This window comes from Syngnathus floridae, chromosome 8 (assembly GCF_059516105.1).
Source record: "Syngnathus floridae isolate MCC-2025c chromosome 8, RoL_Sflo_1.0, whole genome shotgun sequence".
Taxonomy (NCBI): domain Eukaryota; kingdom Metazoa; phylum Chordata; class Actinopteri; order Syngnathiformes; family Syngnathidae; genus Syngnathus; species Syngnathus floridae.
Window position 1 is genome coordinate 16,436,312 of NC_142420.1, and position 18,955 is coordinate 16,455,266.

Consider the following 18,955-nt stretch of genomic DNA (forward strand, 5'->3'; position numbering starts at 1 on the left):
TGGTGTTGTTCAGTGCGGCATGGTGTTGTTCAGTGCGGAATGGTGTTGTTCAGTGCGGCATGGTGTTGTTCAGTGCGGCATGGTGTTGTTCAGTGCAGGATGGTGTTGTTCAATGCGGGATCGTGTTGTTCAGTGCGGCATGGTGTTGTTCAGTGCGGCATGGTGTTGTTCAGTGCGGCATAATGTTGTTCAGTGCGGCATGGTGTTGTTCAGTGCGGCATGGTGTTGTTCAGTGCGGCATGGTGTTGTTCAGTGCGGCATGGTGTTGTTCAGTGCGGCATAATGTTGTCCAGTGCGCCATAATGTTGTTCAGTGCGGCATGGTGTTGTTTAGTGCGGGATGGTGTTGTTCAGTGCAGGATGGTGTTGTTCAGTGCGGCATGGTGTTGTTCAATGCGGCATGGTGTTGTTCAGTGCGGGATGGTGTTGTTCAGTGCGGCATGGTGTTGTTCAGTGCGGCATAATGTTGTTCAGTGCGGCATGGTGTTGTTCAGTGCGGCATGGTGTTGTTCAGTGCGGCATGGTGTTGTTCAGTGCGGCATGGTGTTGTTCAGTGCGGAATGGTGTTGTTCAGTGCGGCATGGTGTTGTTCAGTGCGGGATGGTGTTGTTCAATGCGGGATCGTGTTGTTCAGTGCGGGGTGGTGTTGTTCAGTGCAGGATGGTGTTGTTCAGTGCAGGATGGTGTTGTTCAGTGCGGCATGGTGTTGTTCAATGCAGGATCGTGTTGTTCAGTGCAGCATAATGTTGTTCAGTGCAGCATGGTGTTGTTCAGTGCGGCATGGTGTTGGTCAATGCGGCATGGTGTTGTTCAGTGCGGGATGGTGTTGTTCAGTGCGGCATGGTGTTTTTCAGTGCGGCATAATGTTGTTCAGTGCGGCATGGTGTTGTTCAGTGCGGCATGGTGTTGTTCAGTGCGACATAATGTTGTTCAGTGCGGCATAATGTTGTTCAGTGCGGCATGGTGTTGTTCAGTGCGGCATGGTGTTGTTCAGTGCGGCATGGTGTTGTTCAGTGCGGCATGGTGTTGTTCAGTGCAGGATGGTGTTGTTCAGTGCAGGATGGTGTTGTTCAATGCGGCATGGTGTTGTTCAGTGCGGGATGGTGTTGTTCAGTGCAGGATGGTGTTGTTCAGTGCGGCATGGTGTTGTTCAGTGCGGAATGGTGTTGTTCAGTGCGGCATGGTGTTGTTCAGTGCGGCATGGTGTTGTTCAGTGCAGGATGGTGTTGTTCAATGCGGGATGGTGTTGTTCAGTGCGGGATGGTGTTGTTCAGTGCAGGATGGTGTTGTTCAGTGCGGCATGGTGTTGTTCAATGCGGCATGGTGTTGTTCAGTGCAGGATGGTGTTGTTCAGTGCGGCATGGTGTTGTTCAATGCGGCATGGTGTTGTTCAATGCGGCATGGTGTTGTTCAGTGCGGCATGGTGTTGTTCAGTGCGGCATGGTGTTGTTCAGTGCAGCGTAATGTTGTTCAGTGCGGCATGGTGTTGTTCAGTGCGGAATGGTGTTGTTCAGTGCGGCATGGTGTTGTTCAGTGCGGGATGGTGTTGTTCAGTGCGGCATGGTGTTGCTCAGTGCGGCATGGTGTTGTTCAGTGCGGGATGGTGTTGTTCATTGCGGCATGGTGTTGTTCAGTGCGGCATGGTGTTGTTCAGTGCGGCATGGTGTTGTTCAGTGCGGCATAATGTTGTTCAGTGCGCCATAATGTTGTTCAGTGCGGCATGGTGTTGTTCAGTGCGGGATGGTGTTGTTCAGTGCAGGATGGTGTTGTTCAGTGCGGCATGGTGTTGTTCAATGCGGGATCGTGTTGTTCAGTGCGGCATGGTGTTGTTCAGTGCGGCATGGTGTTGTTCAGTGCGGCATGGTGTTGTTCAGTGCGGCATGGTGTTGTTCAGTGCGGCATAATGTTGTTCAGTGCGGCATAATGTTGTTCAGTGCGGCATAATGTTGTTCAGTGCGGCATAATGTTGTTCAGTGCGGGATGGTGTTGTTCATTGCGGCATGGTGTTGTTCAGTGCGGCATGGTGTTGTTCAGTGCGGCATGGTGTTGTTCAGTGCGGGATGGTGTTGTTCAGTGCAGGATGGTGTTGTTCAGTGCGGCATGGTGTTGTTCAGTGCGGCATGGTGTTGTTCATTTCGGCATAATGTTGTTCAGTGCGGCATAATGTTTAGTGCGGCATGGTGTTGTTCAGTGCGGGATGGTGTTGTTCAGTGCGTTATAATGTTGTTCAGTGCGGCATGGTGTTGTTCAGTGCGGCATGGTGTTGTTCAGTGCGGCATGGTGTTGTTCAGTGCGGCATAATGTTGTTCAGTGCGGCATAATGTTGTTCAGTGCGGCATGGTGTTGTTCAGTGCGGGATGGTGTTGTTCAGTGCGGGATGGTGTTGTTCAGTGCGGCATGGTGTTCAATGCGGAATGGTGTTGTTCAGTGCAGGATGGTGTTGTTCAGTGCGGCATGGTGTTGTTCAGTGCGGCATAATGTTGTTCAGTGCGGCATGGTGTTGTTCAGTGCGGCATGGTGTTGTTCAGTGCGGCATGGTGTTGTTCAGTGCGGCATAATGTTGTTCAGTGCGGCATGGTGTTTTTCAGTGCGGCATGGTGTTGTTCAGTGCGGCATAATGTTCAGTGCGGCATAATGTTGTTCAGTGCGGCATGGTGTTGTTCAGTGCGGGATGGTGTTGTTCAGTGCAGGATGGTGTTGTTCAGTGCGGCATGGTGTTCAGTGCGGGATGGTGTCTTTCAGTGCGGCATGGTGTCGTTCAGTGCGGCATGGTGTCTTTCAGTGCGGCATGGTGTCGTTCAGTGAGGCATGGTGTTGTTCAGTGCGGCATGGTGTTGTTTAGTGCGGCATGGTGTTGTTCAGTGTGGGATGGTGTTGTTCAGTGTGGCATGGTGTTCAGTGCGGCATGGTGTTGTTCAGTGCGGTATCGTGTTGTTCAGTGCGGTATCGTGTTTCTCAGTGCGGTATCGTGTTGTTCAGTGCAGTATCGTTGTGTTGTTCGTATTGTGTTTAACACTTAGCCTCTAACACTTAGCCTCTAACACTTAGCCTCTAGCATCTAGAAGGTAAATAAATAGGAAGGAAGGACTCACCGGTGACGTCTTCGCCCACGTCCAAGCGTTGTACTTTGTATTTTCATCCTTCTGACAGTGGAAAACATAGCCAACAAACACCGTGGAACCTAAACGAATGAAAGAAAACTATCATTTGGCCACAACCAACATTCACAGATACAACACAATGTGACGTGCGGGGTTGAGGTTAAAGGTTGAGTGAAGGGCCCTCGTTTTAAACTACTTTTTTGAAAAGGATTGGGAACAAGTAAGACGTATTTAATTTATTTAATGGGAAGTAGTAAGAGCTATTGAATTTAATCTATGTATTATATTCTATTGTATTGTATTCTGTTGTATTTTTTTGGATTGTATTCACACTAACCCCACTAAAACTTCAGCCCACAAAAACTCGCCTCTGGCGCCTAGCCTCTGGCACTTAGCCTCTAACACTTAGCCTTTAACACTTAGCCTTTAACACTTAGCCTTTAACACTTAGCCTAGAAGGTGAATAAATAGGGTTAAAGGTTGAGTGAAGGGACCTCGTTTTAAACTACTTTTTTGTAAAGGAGTGGGAACAAGTAAGACGTATTTAATTTATTTAATGGGAAGTAGTAAGACTTATTAAATTTATTTAATCTACTTTTCTTCCCAGGCAAAATTTGATGTGCTGCAATTCCAAATTTCCAAAGTGAATGAAGGAATGAAGTCCTTTAAATTATGATTTTGTATAAATACTAGGCATTAACACAAAATCGACGGCACAAAATGGGCAGACTTTACTTGTTTGAAAAGGACTGGTTACAAGACAGACTTTTTTAATTTATTTAATGGGAAGAAGACTTATTTAGTTTAATTGATCTATTTTTGTTCCCTGGCAAAATTCGATTTGCTGCAATTCCAAATTTCCAAAGTGAATGAAGGAAAGAAGTCGTTTAAATTATGATTTTGTTTAAATACTAGGCATAGACACAAAATCTACGGCACAAAATGGGCAGACTTTACTTGTTTGAAGAGGACTGGTTACAAGACAGACTTTTCTGATTTATTTAATGGGAAGAAGACTTATTTAGTTTATTTAATCTATTTTTGTTCCCTGGCAAAATTGGATTTGCTGAAATTGTATTTTGCCAAATCTTGCCTTGAGACCTGATAGGAAGTATTAAACGCTTAGTTAAATCAATACAAGTTGGTAATAAGAGCGAGTAATGTTGGTTGAACCGATGAATGAAGGTTGAAAGCAATTTAAATTATGACTTTGTATAAATACTAGATATTAACAGAACATCTACTGCGCAAAATGGGCAGAGTTTACTTGTTTGAGAAGGAGTGGCTTATTCAAAACTAAGGTTTATTTAATCTGTTTGTTCCCAGGCAAAATTGGATGTGATGCAATTCCAAATTTCACCACATGATGGTGCCCAATTTTGACTTCATAGGACATATTAAACACTTAGCTTGTTATTATGTTCAAGGTAATCAGATTTGTTTATTATTCTAATGGCCTCTTCAAAACTATTCTGGATTACTACTTTGGATCTATTCTACATTACTTGGCAACAACATACTCTGTAACAGATTAGGCAGTATAATCATATCTGTTAACTTGAGAGTGCCCACACTCAATCTACTTATCGTGATGTGTGAAATCAATTACTGTTAGACATTATTTGTCTGATAATCTACCAAATCTTTGAATTGAAGAATTTGTGATTTAATTAATAGCTTGTTGTTATGTTAAGGGTAATCAGACTTGTATATAATTCTAATGGCCTTCTTTTGAAAACTATTCTGAATTACAACTTTGGATCTTATATTACTTTGCAACAATCTACTCCGTGACAGATTAGGCAGTATAATCACATATGTTAACTTCAGTGCCCACACTGTATTTATTTATGGTTATTTGTTAAATCAAGTACTGTTAGACATGAAATAGGAAGTGTTTAACATAAATGTTATGGCTACTCACCATTGTAGCTCGCTCCTGGTCAATGATACGAGCCTCTTCTTGCAGTGGAAAACTTGCAGCCAACAAACACCGTGGAACCTAAAGGAATGAAATTAAACATTAACATTTCGCCTCGACCAATTTTCACACGTACAACGCAACGCGGCTACACTTCTGCTATTACAAATGTAAATCTCCTTAAACACAATGAGTGTTACTTACCGTGTACGCTCTAGACGGTCCAGTTGCAAGCAGAAAATAAAGATATTTCTGTTGATAATCGTCGCTGCTCAGTGGCTCACGGCCATCGCGCCAACAGATTTGAATTTTGGCGGAGGTTCGGGCAATTACGTCATATCCACGGCACATGACTGCGACGTAATACCCGCTTATCTGAAACGGCAGTTAAAAGTAGAGTTACATCAAGTTTTCTTGGAACCTAAACGAATGAAAGAAAACTATCATTTGGCCACAACCAACATTCACAGATACAACACAACGTGCGGGGTTGGGGTTAAAGATTGAGTGAAGGGCCCTCGTTTTAAACTACTGTTTTGAAAAGGAGTGGGAACAAGTAAGACGTATTTAATTTATTTAATGGGAAGTAGTAAGACTTATTAAATTTATTTAATCTACTTTTCTTCCCAGGCAAAATTTGATGTGCTGCAATTCCAAATTTCCAAAGTGAATGAAGGAATGAAGTCCTTTAAATTATGATTTTGTATAAATACTAGGCATTAACACAAAATCGACGGCACAAAATGGGCAGACTTTACTTGTTTGAAAAGGACTGGTTACAAGACAGACTTTTTTAATTTATTTAATGGGAAGAAGACTTATTTAGTTTAATTGATCTATTTTTGTTCCCTGCCAAAATTCGATTTGCTGCAATTCCAAATTTCCAAAGTGAATGAAGGAAAGAAGTCGTTTAAATTATGATTTTGTTTAAATACTAGGCATAGACACAAAATCTACGGCACAAAATGGGCAGACTTTACTTGTTTGAAGAGGACTGGTTACAAGACAGACTTTTCTGATTTATTTAATGGGAAGAGGACTTATTTAGTTTATTTAATCTATTTTTGTTCCCTGGCAAAATTGGATTTGCTGAAATTGTATTTTGCCAAATCTCGATTTGAGACCTGATAGGAAGTATTAAACGCTTAGTTAAATCAATACAAGTTGGTAATAAGAGCGAGTAATGTTGGTTGAACCGATGAATGAAGGTTGAAAGCAATTTAAATTATGACTTTGTATAAATACTAGATATTAACAGAACATCTACTGCGCAAAATGGGCAGAGTTTACTTGTTTGAGAAGGAGTGGCTTATTCAAAACTAAGATTTATGTAATCTGTTTGTTCCCAGGCAAAATTGGATGTGATGCAATTCCAAATTTCACCACATGATGGTGCCCAATTTTGACTTCATAGGACATATTAAACACTTAGCTTGTTATTATGTTCAAGGTAATCAGATTTGTTTATCATTCTAATGGCCTCTTCAAAACTATTCTGGATTACTACTTTGGATCTATTCTACATTACTTGGCAACAACATACTCTGTAACAGATTAGGCAGTATAATCACATATGTTAACTTGAGAGTGCCCACACTCAATCTACTTATCGTGATGTGTTAAATCAATTACTGTTAGACATTATTTGTCTGATAATCTACCAAATCTTTGAATTGAAGAATTTGTGATTTAATTAATAGCTTGTTCAGGGTAATCAGACTTGTATATAATTCTAATGGCCTTCTTTTGAAAACTATTCTGAATTACAACTTTGGATCTTATATTACTTTGCAACAATCTACTCGGTGACAGATTAGGCAGTATAATCACATATGTTAACTTCAGTGCCCACACTGTATTTATTTATGGTTATTTGTTAAATCAAGTACTGTTAGACATGAAATAGGAAGTGTTTAACATAAATGTTATGGCTACTCACCATTGTAGCTCGCTCCTGGTCAATGATACGAGCCTCTTCTTGCAGTGGAAAACTTGCAGCCAACAAACACCGTGGAACCTAAAGGAATGAAATTAAACATTAACATTTCGCCTCGACCAATTTTCACACGTACAACGCAACGCGGCTACACTTCTGCTATTACAAACGTAAATCTCCTTAAACACAATGAGTGTTACTTACCGTGTACGCTCTAGACGGTCCAGTTGCAAGCAGAAAATAAAGATATTTCTGTTGATAATCGTCGCTGCTCAGTGGCTCACGGCCATCGCGCCAACAGATTTGAATTTTGGCGGAGGTTCGGGCAATTACGTCATATCCACGGCACATGACTGCGACGTAATACCCGCTTATCTGAAACGGCAGTTAAAAGTAGAGTTACATCAAGTTTTCTTGGAACCTAAACGAATGAAAGAAAACTATCATTTGGCCACAACCAACATTCACAGATACAACACAACGTGCGGGGTTGGGGTTAAAGATTGAGTGAAGGGCCCTCGTTTTAAACTACTGTTTTGAAAAGGAGTGGGAACAAGTAAGACGTATTTAATTTATTTAATGGGAAGTAGTAAGACTTATTAAATTTATTTAATCTACTTTTCTTCCCAGGCAAAATTTGATGTGCTGCAATTCCAAATTTCCAAAGTGAATGAAGGAATGAAGTCCTTTAAATTATGATTTTGTATAAATACTAGGCATTAACACAAAATCGACGGCACAAAATGGGCAGACTTTACTTGTTTGAAAAGGACTGGTTACAAGACAGACTTTTTTAATTTATTTAATGGGAAGAAGACTTATTTAGTTTAATTGATCTATTTTTGTTCCCTGCCAAAATTCGATTTGCTGCAATTCCAAATTTCCAAAGTGAATGAAGGAAAGAAGTCGTTTAAATTATGATTTTGTTTAAATACTAGGCATAGACACAAAATCTACGGCACAAAATGGGCAGACTTTACTTGTTTGAAGAGGACTGGTTACAAGACAGACTTTTCTGATTTATTTAATGGGAAGAGGACTTATTTAGTTTATTTAATCTATTTTTGTTCCCTGGCAAAATTGGATTTGCTGAAATTGTATTTTGCCAAATCTCGATTTGAGACCTGATAGGAAGTATTAAACGCTTAGTTAAATCAATACAAGTTGGTAATAAGAGCGAGTAATGTTGGTTGAACCGATGAATGAAGGTTGAAAGCAATTTAAATTATGACTTTGTATAAATACTAGATATTAACAGAACATCTACTGCGCAAAATGGGCAGAGTTTACTTGTTTGAGAAGGAGTGGCTTATTCAAAACTAAGATTTATGTAATCTGTTTGTTCCCAGGCAAAATTGGATGTGATGCAATTCCAAATTTCACCACATGATGGTGCCCAATTTTGACTTCATAGGACATATTAAACACTTAGCTTGTTATTATGTTCAAGGTAATCAGATTTGTTTATCATTCTAATGGCCTCTTCAAAACTATTCTGGATTACTACTTTGGATCTATTCTACATTACTTGGCAACAACATACTCTGTAACAGATTAGGCAGTATAATCACATATGTTAACTTGAGAGTGCCCACACTCAATCTACTTATCGTGATGTGTTAAATCAATTACTGTTAGACATTATTTGTCTGATAATCTACCAAATCTTTGAATTGAAGAATTTGTGATTTAATTAATAGCTTGTTCAGGGTAATCAGACTTGTATATAATTCTAATGGCCTTCTTTTGAAAACTATTCTGAATTACAACTTTGGATCTTATATTACTTTGCAACAATCTACTCCGTGACAGATTAGGCAGTATAATCACATATGTTAACTTCAGTGCCCACACTGTATTTATTTATGGTTATTTGTTAAATCAAGTACTGTTAGACATGAAATAGGAAGTGTTTAACATAAATGTTATGGCTACTCACCATTGTAGCTCGCTCCTGGTCAATGATACGAGCCTCTTCTTGCAGTGGAAAACTTGCAGCCAACAAACACCGTGGAACCTAAAGGAATGAAATTAAACATTAACATTTCGCCTCGACCAATTTTCACACGTACAACGCAACGCGGCTACACTTCTGCTATTACAAACGTAAATCTCCTTAAACACAATGAGTGTTACTTACCGTGTACGCTCTAGACGGTCCAGTTGCAAGCAGAAAATAAAGATATTTCTGTTGATAATCGTCGCTGCTCAGTGGCTCACGGCCATCGCGCCAACAGATTTGAATTTTGGCGGAGGTTCGGGCAATTACGTCATATCCGCGGCATTTGACTGCGACGTAATACCCGCTTATCTGAAACGGCAGTTAAAAGTAGAGTTACATCAAGTTTTCTTGGAACCTAAATGAATGAAAGAAAACTATCATTTGGCCACAACCAACATTCACAGATACAACACAACGTGCGGGGTTGAGGTTAAAGATTGAGTGAAGGGCCCTCGTTTTAAACTACTGTTTTGAAAAGGAGTGGGAACAAGTAAGACGTATTTAATTTATTTAATGGGAAGTAGTAAGACTTATTAAATTTATTTAATCTACTTTTCTTCCCAGGCAAAATTTGATGTGCTGCAATTCCAAATTTCCAAAGTGAATGAAGGAATGAAGTCCTTTAAATTATGATTTTGTATAAATACTAGGCATTAACACAAAATTGACGGCACAAAATGGGCAGACTTTACTTGTTTGAAAAGGACTGGTTACAAGACAGACTTTTTTAATTTATTTAATGGGAAGAAGACTTATTTAGTTTAATTGATCTATTTTTGTTCCCTGCCAAAATTCGATTTGCTGCAATTCCAAATTTCCAAAGTGAATGAAGGAAAGAAGTCGTTTAAATTATGATTTTGTTTAAATACTAGGCATAGACACAAAATCTACGGCACAAAATGGGCAGACTTTACTTGTTTGAAGAGGACTGGTTACAAGACAGACTTTTCTGATTTATTTAATGGGAAGAGGACTTATTTAGTTTATTTAATCTATTTTTGTTCCCTGGCAAAATTGGATTTGCTGAAATTGTATTTTGCCAAATCTCGATTTGAGACCTGATAGGAAGTATTAAACGCTTAGTTAAATCAATACAAGTTGGTAATAAGAGCGAGTAATGTTGGTTGAACCGATGAATGAAGGTTGAAAGCAATTTAAATTATGACTTTGTATAAATACTAGATATTAACAGAACATCTACTGCGCAAAATGGGCAGAGTTTACTTGTTTGAGAAGGAGTGGCTTATTCAAAACTAAGATTTATGTAATCTGTTTGTTCCCAGGCAAAATTGGATGTGATGCAATTCCAAATTTCACCACATGATGGTGCCCAATTTTGACTTCATAGGACATATTAAACACTTAGCTTGTTATTATGTTCAAGGTAATCAGATTTGTTTATCATTCTAATGGCCTCTTCAAAACTATTCTGGATTACTACTTTGGATCTATTCTACATTACTTGGCAACAACATACTCTGTAACAGATTAGGCAGTATAATCACATATGTTAACTTGAGAGTGCCCACACTCAATCTACTTATCGTGATGTGTTAAATCAATTACTGTTAGACATTATTTGTCTGATAATCTACCAAATCTTTGAATTGAAGAATTTGTGATTTAATTAATAGCTTGTTCAGGGTAATCAGACTTGTATATAATTCTAATGGCCTTCTTTTGAAAACTATTCTGAATTACAACTTTGGATCTTATATTACTTTGCAACAATCTACTCGGTGACAGATTAGGCAGTATAATCACATATGTTAACTTTAGTGCCCACACTGTATTTATTTATGGTTATTTGTTAAATCAAGTACTGTTAGACATGAAATAGGAAGTGTTTAACATAAATGTTATGGCTACTCACCATTGTAGCTCGCTCCTGGTCAATGATATGAGCCTCTTCTTGCAGTGGAAAACTTGCAGCCAACAAACACCGTGGAACCTAAAGGAATGAAATTAAACATTAACATTTCGCCCGGACCAACATTCACACGTACAACGCAACGCGGCTACACTTCTGCTATTACAAACGTAAATCTCCTTAAACACAACGAGTGTTACTTACCGTGTACGCTCTAGGCAAAATTGGATGTGATGCAATTCCAAATCTATCTGAAACGGCAGTTAAAAGTAGAGTTACATCAAGTTTTCTTTTTTAATCAACACAATCATTTACAACCGTTGACCAGAAAGAATCGTCGAAATTCGACGTCCCCCACAAACGCCACGCTCACTCGCTTTTCAGGGCAACAAAAGTACTTCTTTTTAAAAACGATGAGTTGTACTTACCGTGTACGCTCTGGACGGTCCAGTTGCAAGCAGAAAATAAAAATATTTCTCTTGTTAGTCGTATGTTACCATCCGCTGTGTCTTTGTCAACATCGCCGCCATTTTCCTACTTCCTGCTGCGAGCCACGCCCACGGATTTAAATTTGGGCGGAAGCTCTTTCCATTGGCGTCGTTTTCGCGTATAGCAAATCCGATTGGTTGGGAAGGGGGCACGGTTATGCAGCCGAGGGGTCCTGTGATCGGTGGGATGTAAAGTAGGCGTCGACGTCACGTCCGCGTCACGTGACCACGACGTGGCAGACGTCATATAGCAACCGCTGTTTTGTTTAGTAGACTTACAGTTGTTATGCATTGACATAATGGCGCACACACCAAATAGATTTAAATAAATTAAATAATTCTTCTGCCCACTCTCTTTTAAACAAGTTAACTCTCCCCGCGGATTTGAATTCCGGCGAAAGTTACGCCCATCGACGTCACGTATGTCACGTGACCACGACGTGGCAGATGTCATATAGCAACCGCTGTTTTGTTTAGTAGATTTACAGTTGTTATGCATTGGCATAATGGTGTGCACTCAAAATAGATTTAAATAAATTAAATATTTCTTCTGCCTACTCCCTTTTAAACAAGTTAACTCTGCCCACGTCCATTGACGGCTTGTCTGCGTCACGTGACCACGACGTAGCGACGTCATATAGTAACCGCTGTTTTGACCAGTAGACTTAGTTATTATGCGTTGACATAATGGCGCACTGGTTAGCATGGCCACCTCTTAAGCATGATGATGCGGGTTCGACGCCTGATCAATGTTAGCATGGAGTGGGCTGAAGTGCATGGCGCTGAAGATTTGAATCTTTGAAATGCGCTGAGGTCTGACATATCAGGCAGAATGGTTTGCCATCACGTTCAACAAAAAATAGAAACTTTCCCACTCTGATTAAAACGTCCTGTGTTCATCTACGTATTTTCGTTTTGCTGTGCATCTTTTCCCTGCCATTTCGAGAGCCCAATTGACACTCATAGTTTAAAGAAATGTGTTTGCCCATCCTACTTTGTGGAATTTCACCACATGCGCTTTTGACCAAAATACCAAATTGAACTCAAGTGAAGCCAACACGCACAACCCCCCCCCCCCCCACACACACACACACACACACAAATGTTGATATGAACATAAAAGAGCCGCATGCGGTTCGGGAGTTGCGGCTTGGCCAAACCTGTACTATACAACTTTATTTGTATAAAATTTTCACAACAGCTGTCACACAAACAAAGCGGGAAAAACCGAAGACGTGCGTGTTCCGCCCACGCTGGATTTATTTGCACCTTTGAAAAGACACCGTATTGCCGCAGATGTGGCAAAGAGTACTTTTGGGCATCTGAGACGGAAGGATGTCCAAAGCATCACGTCACCTGCTCTGGTAGGCATGGTGGTGGGACGTTGAGGTCAACCGCTTTGGGGTTGGCTGACTCTTTGATCGCAGGATGCCACACACTTGAAGACAGAAGCAGAAAAGCAGAGCTAAATGCAAAATGTACTCACCGGTGACTCCAATTTTTTTCCCCCCTGAAGAAACAGCTGGACGGGTGGCCCCGGCTGGCCAGTGGGACTCTTGTTATTCTGACCCTTTTTAGTGCGCGTTTGGGGCAACAACCGTTTTTTGTGGCGCTCTCTTCTGGTTCAAAAGTGCCCTGCATGTGAATTTGCTTTTCCTGCCTTCTGATTGGATGAGCGCCGGTGTGACGCGGTGCCTCTGTCACCGTGGCGGGGGGTATACGTTGGCATCGGAGCGTCTGCCAACGTCTGAGACCGGCTGGCAGTGTATCGGAGGTGTCGAGTGCGGTGCCGCTGGAGCTCACTCACCAGCTGGTGTTAGGGCCACAGAATGAAGGCCAAGGAGAAGAATAGAAAGAGAAACAGAAACTTCTCCTCCAATTGTTTGATTTGTCTCTTCTGAGCTTCGATGAATTCTTTCAGCTCTTTGTTCCTCTAGGACGGACAAATGGAAAGTGGCATTCAAAAGCCAGTAAGCGTGCAAGTAAGTGCCGGGCTGGCTTTGGGCCCTTACCTGTTGCGCGCTGTGCAGCAGATCCATTCTCTCTTGGAGGATGCAAGCGTCGCGCTCCCTCAACTCGCACATCAGGGCTCGCTTCCATTGGTCCACGGCGCTCCTAAGCTCTTCTCTCTGATCCGCCGTCAGCACGTCATTCACGCCAGCGTGGCTGGCTTTTTCGCCGTCCGTGGCGGGGCAGTCCCGCTGCGGTAGCGCCTCGTACAACATGGCCTCCAGCTCCAGGATCCTCTGGGCCGCAATCCTCGTCCATCAGTGGTCCGGCGGGAGATTTGAGGGCGGCTTACCTTATGAGCCTGGTCCATGGAACACTTCCTGAAGTCCAACTCTTCATCCAGGTAGCCCTTCTGCTTGCAGAACATATCCTAGCACAGCTCAAGGTCAGAATTGTTGGGGCACATTGCCGGAGTTCCCCTTGGCTGATGTCGCGTGTCTGTCTACCTTCTCACTTTCAATGTCCAACATCTTCTGTTGAAGTGCTGACTTGGTCACTTTGATGTATTCTAACCACTGAGGAAAGGCTGCTGTCACATAAGCAGAATGCGAGAGCGTGCGTGGACGTGCGCGTTACCTTCTCGGCTAGGGTGAGAAGGGTCCTGGCGTGAATCACGACCACCTGCTCCTCGTTGGTGAGATTCTGCAAGAGCCCAAAGGCACAGCGTCAACAAGCTTCTTTCAGCGCAAAGCCTTCCAAAAGTCACATTTGAGCCGCCGAGTCTCGTGGAGTGCGAACATAAGGAGTTCGACATACACTTACGGCGTTATAGCCCAGGATGTCCAGCTTCTTCATCAGATCACTGATGACGATGTCCGGGGGAAAGGCGCAAGGAGCAATGTAAGGTGTTCTGGGACCTCGGGTTAAGGTTAGGGTTGCGAGGGACGCCTTACGTACGCTCACGCCCTCGGCCTCGCAGTAGATCTGCAAAGGGCTGAGGCCGTCTGGGAAACGGACTTGCAGAAACTTCAAGACGGGGGAGCGCCACTCCCTCTCCTGAAAGGCAGAGGCATGCATCCGTCCGTCCGTCCGTCCGTCCGTCACATCTCTGGCCTCAACACGCTTGTGCGAGTCTTCCCACCTCCAGCTCCAGGATGCGGAACTCAAGCAGTTCGTTTTGGTCTCGGATATCCTGGATGTGCTCTTTCAGACGCGCTTCTTCCGCCTCCATCCGCCTGACCTGAAAAGACAGTCAGACCTCATCTGCGGGGCTTCCCGACAGGTGTGACGCCAAGCGACTCCGCCCAGCGCCTTTCTTTCCGTCACCTTTTCGGCCAACTGCTGATTGCTCTGACGCAGCAGCTGCTTCTCCTCCACCCACTTGACATTCTAGAAGAGACAAACGCGTGGACAGCTTTGGAATGTTGTGTCATTTTCATCCACAAATTCTTTGGTTGACTGGAAAATGACATTTGCTTTTCTCCGCATTTTCCCAGCCACGTTCGGGGGGGTTGGTCCAGTAATGCCAGACGGATGAGTGACTGAAGAATGTAGCCATTTTGTCTGAGAAAAAGGTGTGCTCATTAATGAGCTTACCTGTCCTTGTTGCTTCAGCGCTGACTCCAGATCTGCTACTCTGCTTTGATAGTGACCCATTTCTACCATCAGCTTTTCTCTGGTCTGAAAGGAGGAGGAGGGAGGCTCCTCCTCCTCCTTTCAGACCAGAGAACACCCGAGGCTGGGTGAGAACGGGGAGGCTGCGACCCGGCCGGGGGTTGCGGGAAGGGGCGCCACCTTGATCTCCTTCTCGGCGTCGTAGTCCCCTTTCGCTGGTCTGGGCTAGCAGAGCGTAGGCTCGTTGCAGCGCTTGATATTCTTGCGTCAGCTGGCGGTAGCGAAGCTCCGCCTCTTCATGCACACACCAATGCAACACAGCACTAGTACCAGAATCAGTCAGACCGGCGACAAAGCACCCGCGACGCAAAGACGAGTCCGATTCCAGGCTGAAGAGGAATGTTTGGTGCCAATACGCTGGCAGAAATGGCGGGCTACCTCTTCGGGTTCCGTGTCGGGGGTTCTGTCGGTGTGAAAAGACAAGGACGATCCGTCCGAGTCCACCAACACGTCTTCGTCGTAGCCGTAAAATGTTTCGATGACCTGCGGGCGCGGAAGCAAACATCTCTCTGAACAAACTGAAGCGACACCTCACGATGAATCGACGAGAGGAACGATAGCGAGAAAAAGGCCATTTCATCTTGCGCAACACCAAGCAGCCGCAAACAAACAGACTCACCTTGCAGGACCTCACGCTTTGTTCCTCCTCAGAGATTCTCGACGTCGGTATCGTAGCAGCAAATCTCTCTCCTGTCGACACAAATAATCCGCCTTTGAGATTCTTTGGATGCAAAGGGAACGAACGGCTCCGGCGCAGAAACAAACGCGACTCACAATGACATTTCTGACATGAGCTCCTGTCTCCAGAGCCTGAAAAACACGTCACCGGCGATGATTGGAGGGACGCTCGTCTTTTCCAAAAGTGACAACTACAGGGTGTGTCAGGGTTTTCCAGATTATCTTTATCGTATCATTGTGTTGCTTTGACTTTGACTGCGACCTGTAATAAATAATATTATTTATCCCTTATTTATCCCTATCGCTTATCCCTTCCTACACAAAGTCGTAAAACACCCCTTGCTATGTTTTGACTAGAGGTCAAGGGCTTCCTCTATTCAATCCACTCTTACACCCACCCTGTTTCTCTTAATTAAAATGCTCGTGCAGGAGCCGAGAGTCAGACTTCATTCGTACAACGGATGGACTCTCCACCTGCAGGTGTCCAAAAGAACTTACTTGTCTCCCGTGTGGTTCTTGCAAAATAAGTTGGAGCGAGCGCAACTCTAACAGGGTGCATTTTGCCACTAGCTGCCTACGGACAATGACGTCGCGCTCGCGGCTCATGGTTGACGGGCTGAGCAGCCGGGCAAGTCCGTCGTTTTCAGCGCACAGCGAGTGGCAAAGGCGCTGACAAAACGGGAGCTTTGAGCTGCTGAAAACGGCAAAACAAGTCTAAAGCGTGTTCAAACGCGTGCGCACAATGCTCCTGCTTGAAAGGTCGGAATTTAAGGGGCCAATTTTTTGGATGGCGGCCGCCGGCCAAGCTTTGGACGGAAAAGGTTTCCTGGCGACAGCGAGCGAGCGCGGCGCTGCCGTACGTGCACCGAGTCGCCTGCCTGAAGACCTTGGACAAGTCGTCGATGATGTGCCGCTGCTCCACAACTTGAAGGAACTCCATTTCACCGTCCTGCTGGCCGCAACCGCGGTCCAGGTCATTGAGCGAACTAGGCCTTCTCTGTGGAACACAAATGCAGTGGACTCTGTTGGCACGCCGCCGTTGTCCGCGTCGACTTACCAAGCTTGCCATCTCCTCGTTCTCCTGGGTGACAAAGCGCACTTTGTTTTCAAGGCGACACAGCACCAGCGAGAGTTCTTCATTCTTCCTGCTCAGGCGTTTGTTTTTGTACAGGAGTGGCAGAAACTGGCTTTCTGTTTCTCTCAGTCGCTTTAGCTGCAAGCATGAAGTGCGGGATGTGAAAGACGCACAACACGCGGGCCAGAACGTATCCATTCCTTTTGCATCGGTTTGAACGGAATCGTGGCTTTGGCTCCCAATAAAAGACATCTACCAGGCAACCGACTCGCCGCGCCGCTCAACTAATAAGCAAGCGCAATGGGTGCCTCGCTGGATGGCGCGCATCAAACGTAGCGCAAACCTTCAAGCGTGCCGTCAATAAATTACCAGTTCATTGCGCTCTTCAGAAAGCAGGGCGTTTCGATCCTCCAGTTTCCTGATGACTGCGCTGAGCTCAGCGATTTTCAGATGAAACCGTCGCGTGTCCCGATCCTCCTGAGACTGAAAACGCCCCGCAACACACACACACAAGCACTCGTTCAAAGTTCAAAACAGTTTTTGTGCTACCTTCCTCCAGCAACGAACTAAGTCATGCGTACTGCAAGTGTGTGATGAGGTGGCTTACGCAATGAAGAGGATTGCTAGTAGCGGCGTTGACCCCACTTCCAGGGTAGTTTAGGCCCGCCCTTTGGGAATCCCTCAGGGCAGCGATCTGCTGCTCGGCAGCCTGAGTCTGCAGCTGAAGGCGGTGGACGTGGCCGGCCCCAGGGCTTCATCCAAAACACTAACCGCTCTGTCTTTCAGCTTGATCTCATCCGTCTGGATGTACAAACGGGGAGCGCTCAGGCAGGCGGGCAAACTCATTTGCCAGAATTGTGACAAAAACAAAGAGAGCAACCGGCCAATTTTTTTCTTGAATCGACTAGAACACCTTTGCTGTGACAAAAGCGAAGCGAGCAACCGGACATTTTCTTCTTGTGAAATAGAATAGAATAGAATGCCTTAGGTGTCATTGCACTGCAGGTATACAACGAAATTGGGAACATAGCCACGCACCGCGCATCTGATCAGTCCTACCAGTCGGCGGATCTCCCTCTCGCAGTCTCTCTTGGTTCGGCTCAGCTCCTCCCGATGCTGGTGATGAGCCGATCGGAGCTCGGCCGCTCGGGACTGCCAGGCCTGCTGGGCCGCTGCCAGGGCTTCTTCCGCGCTCCTGGTGGAGGCGACACCGCTCGGTCTCCCGACACCGCCGCGTCTCCTCCACCTCCGCCAGCAAAGCGCCCCCCCTCCTCACCTGAGCAGACATTGCGCCACACCGGGCCGTTGAGACCGCAACGGAGCGCCGCGACGCTTACTGGGGACAAGCTACACAATACGGTAGCGGCCGCATCGAAGCCCGACGTGGCGTGCGGATAGTCAGACACGGATAGAGCGGATCACCTTGTCCATGGAGCCGTCCCTCAGGCTGAGGACCAAGGCATTCAGTCGCTGGATCTCTCCATCTTTGATTTTGATCACTCTCATCAGCTCCATTTCATGCTGCCGCAGTAATGTCTCCCTGGTAATGGCTAACTCTTTCTGCTTCTCCTCATGGAGTTTGCTTTTGAGTTCCGTCATGGCGGCGGTGGCACGGTGGTGCTCCGCCCGCAGGTCCTGACTTCTCTCTCTCTCCAGACAGCTGACCTGACATGACTTAGACTTAGACAAACTTTATTGTCATCTTGTCTGCACATGGTGCATACAAAACGAAATTCCGTTGCATACGTCTTACAACAAAGTAGTGATATTGCAGTTGAATAGAAGTAACATATCCTATGAAAATATATATATATACATATATACTATATATATATATATATATATATATTAAAAATAAGTATAAAGTGCAGCAGTGATAATTATGCAATAGTGCAAGTAGGCAAAACAGTATTCAAGAGTGTGCAGAGGAATGCTAAACCATGTATTAAACTTCTATTTAAAGGGTTTATACAAGTTCAGTAAAGTTGGTAGTGCGAGATAGTGCAAGATAGAGGTCCGTAGTGTCATAAAGTACAGTTCTGTGAATGTGTGATGCAGAGTTCAGTTTAGAGCTCAACAGTTCTAGTGTTCAACAGTCTGATGACAGCAGGGAAAAAGCTGTTGCAGAACCTGGTGGACCTGCAGCGGATGCTGCAAACCTCTTCCCAGAGGGCAGCAGGGAGAACAGTCCATGGTGGGGGTGTGATGGGTCATTGATGATGTTACGGGCACGGGACATGCAGCGCTGAGATGAAATGTCC

The 18,955-nt window shown here is 44.4% G+C and overlaps 1 long non-coding RNA gene across 1 annotated transcript; it reads right to left on the reverse strand.

The window, feature by feature from the left end:
* Positions 1–15,028: 15,028 nt before the first annotated feature.
* LOC148394718 (uncharacterized) lies at positions 15,029–17,926 on the reverse strand. Its single transcript, XR_015860091.1, has 4 exons — positions 17,754–17,926; positions 17,302–17,495; positions 15,561–17,177; positions 15,029–15,424 (listed from the first exon to the last, which is right to left on the reverse strand). It is a non-coding gene; the product is annotated as an uncharacterized LOC148394718 (long non-coding RNA).
* Positions 17,927–18,955: the final 1,029 nt, after the last annotated feature.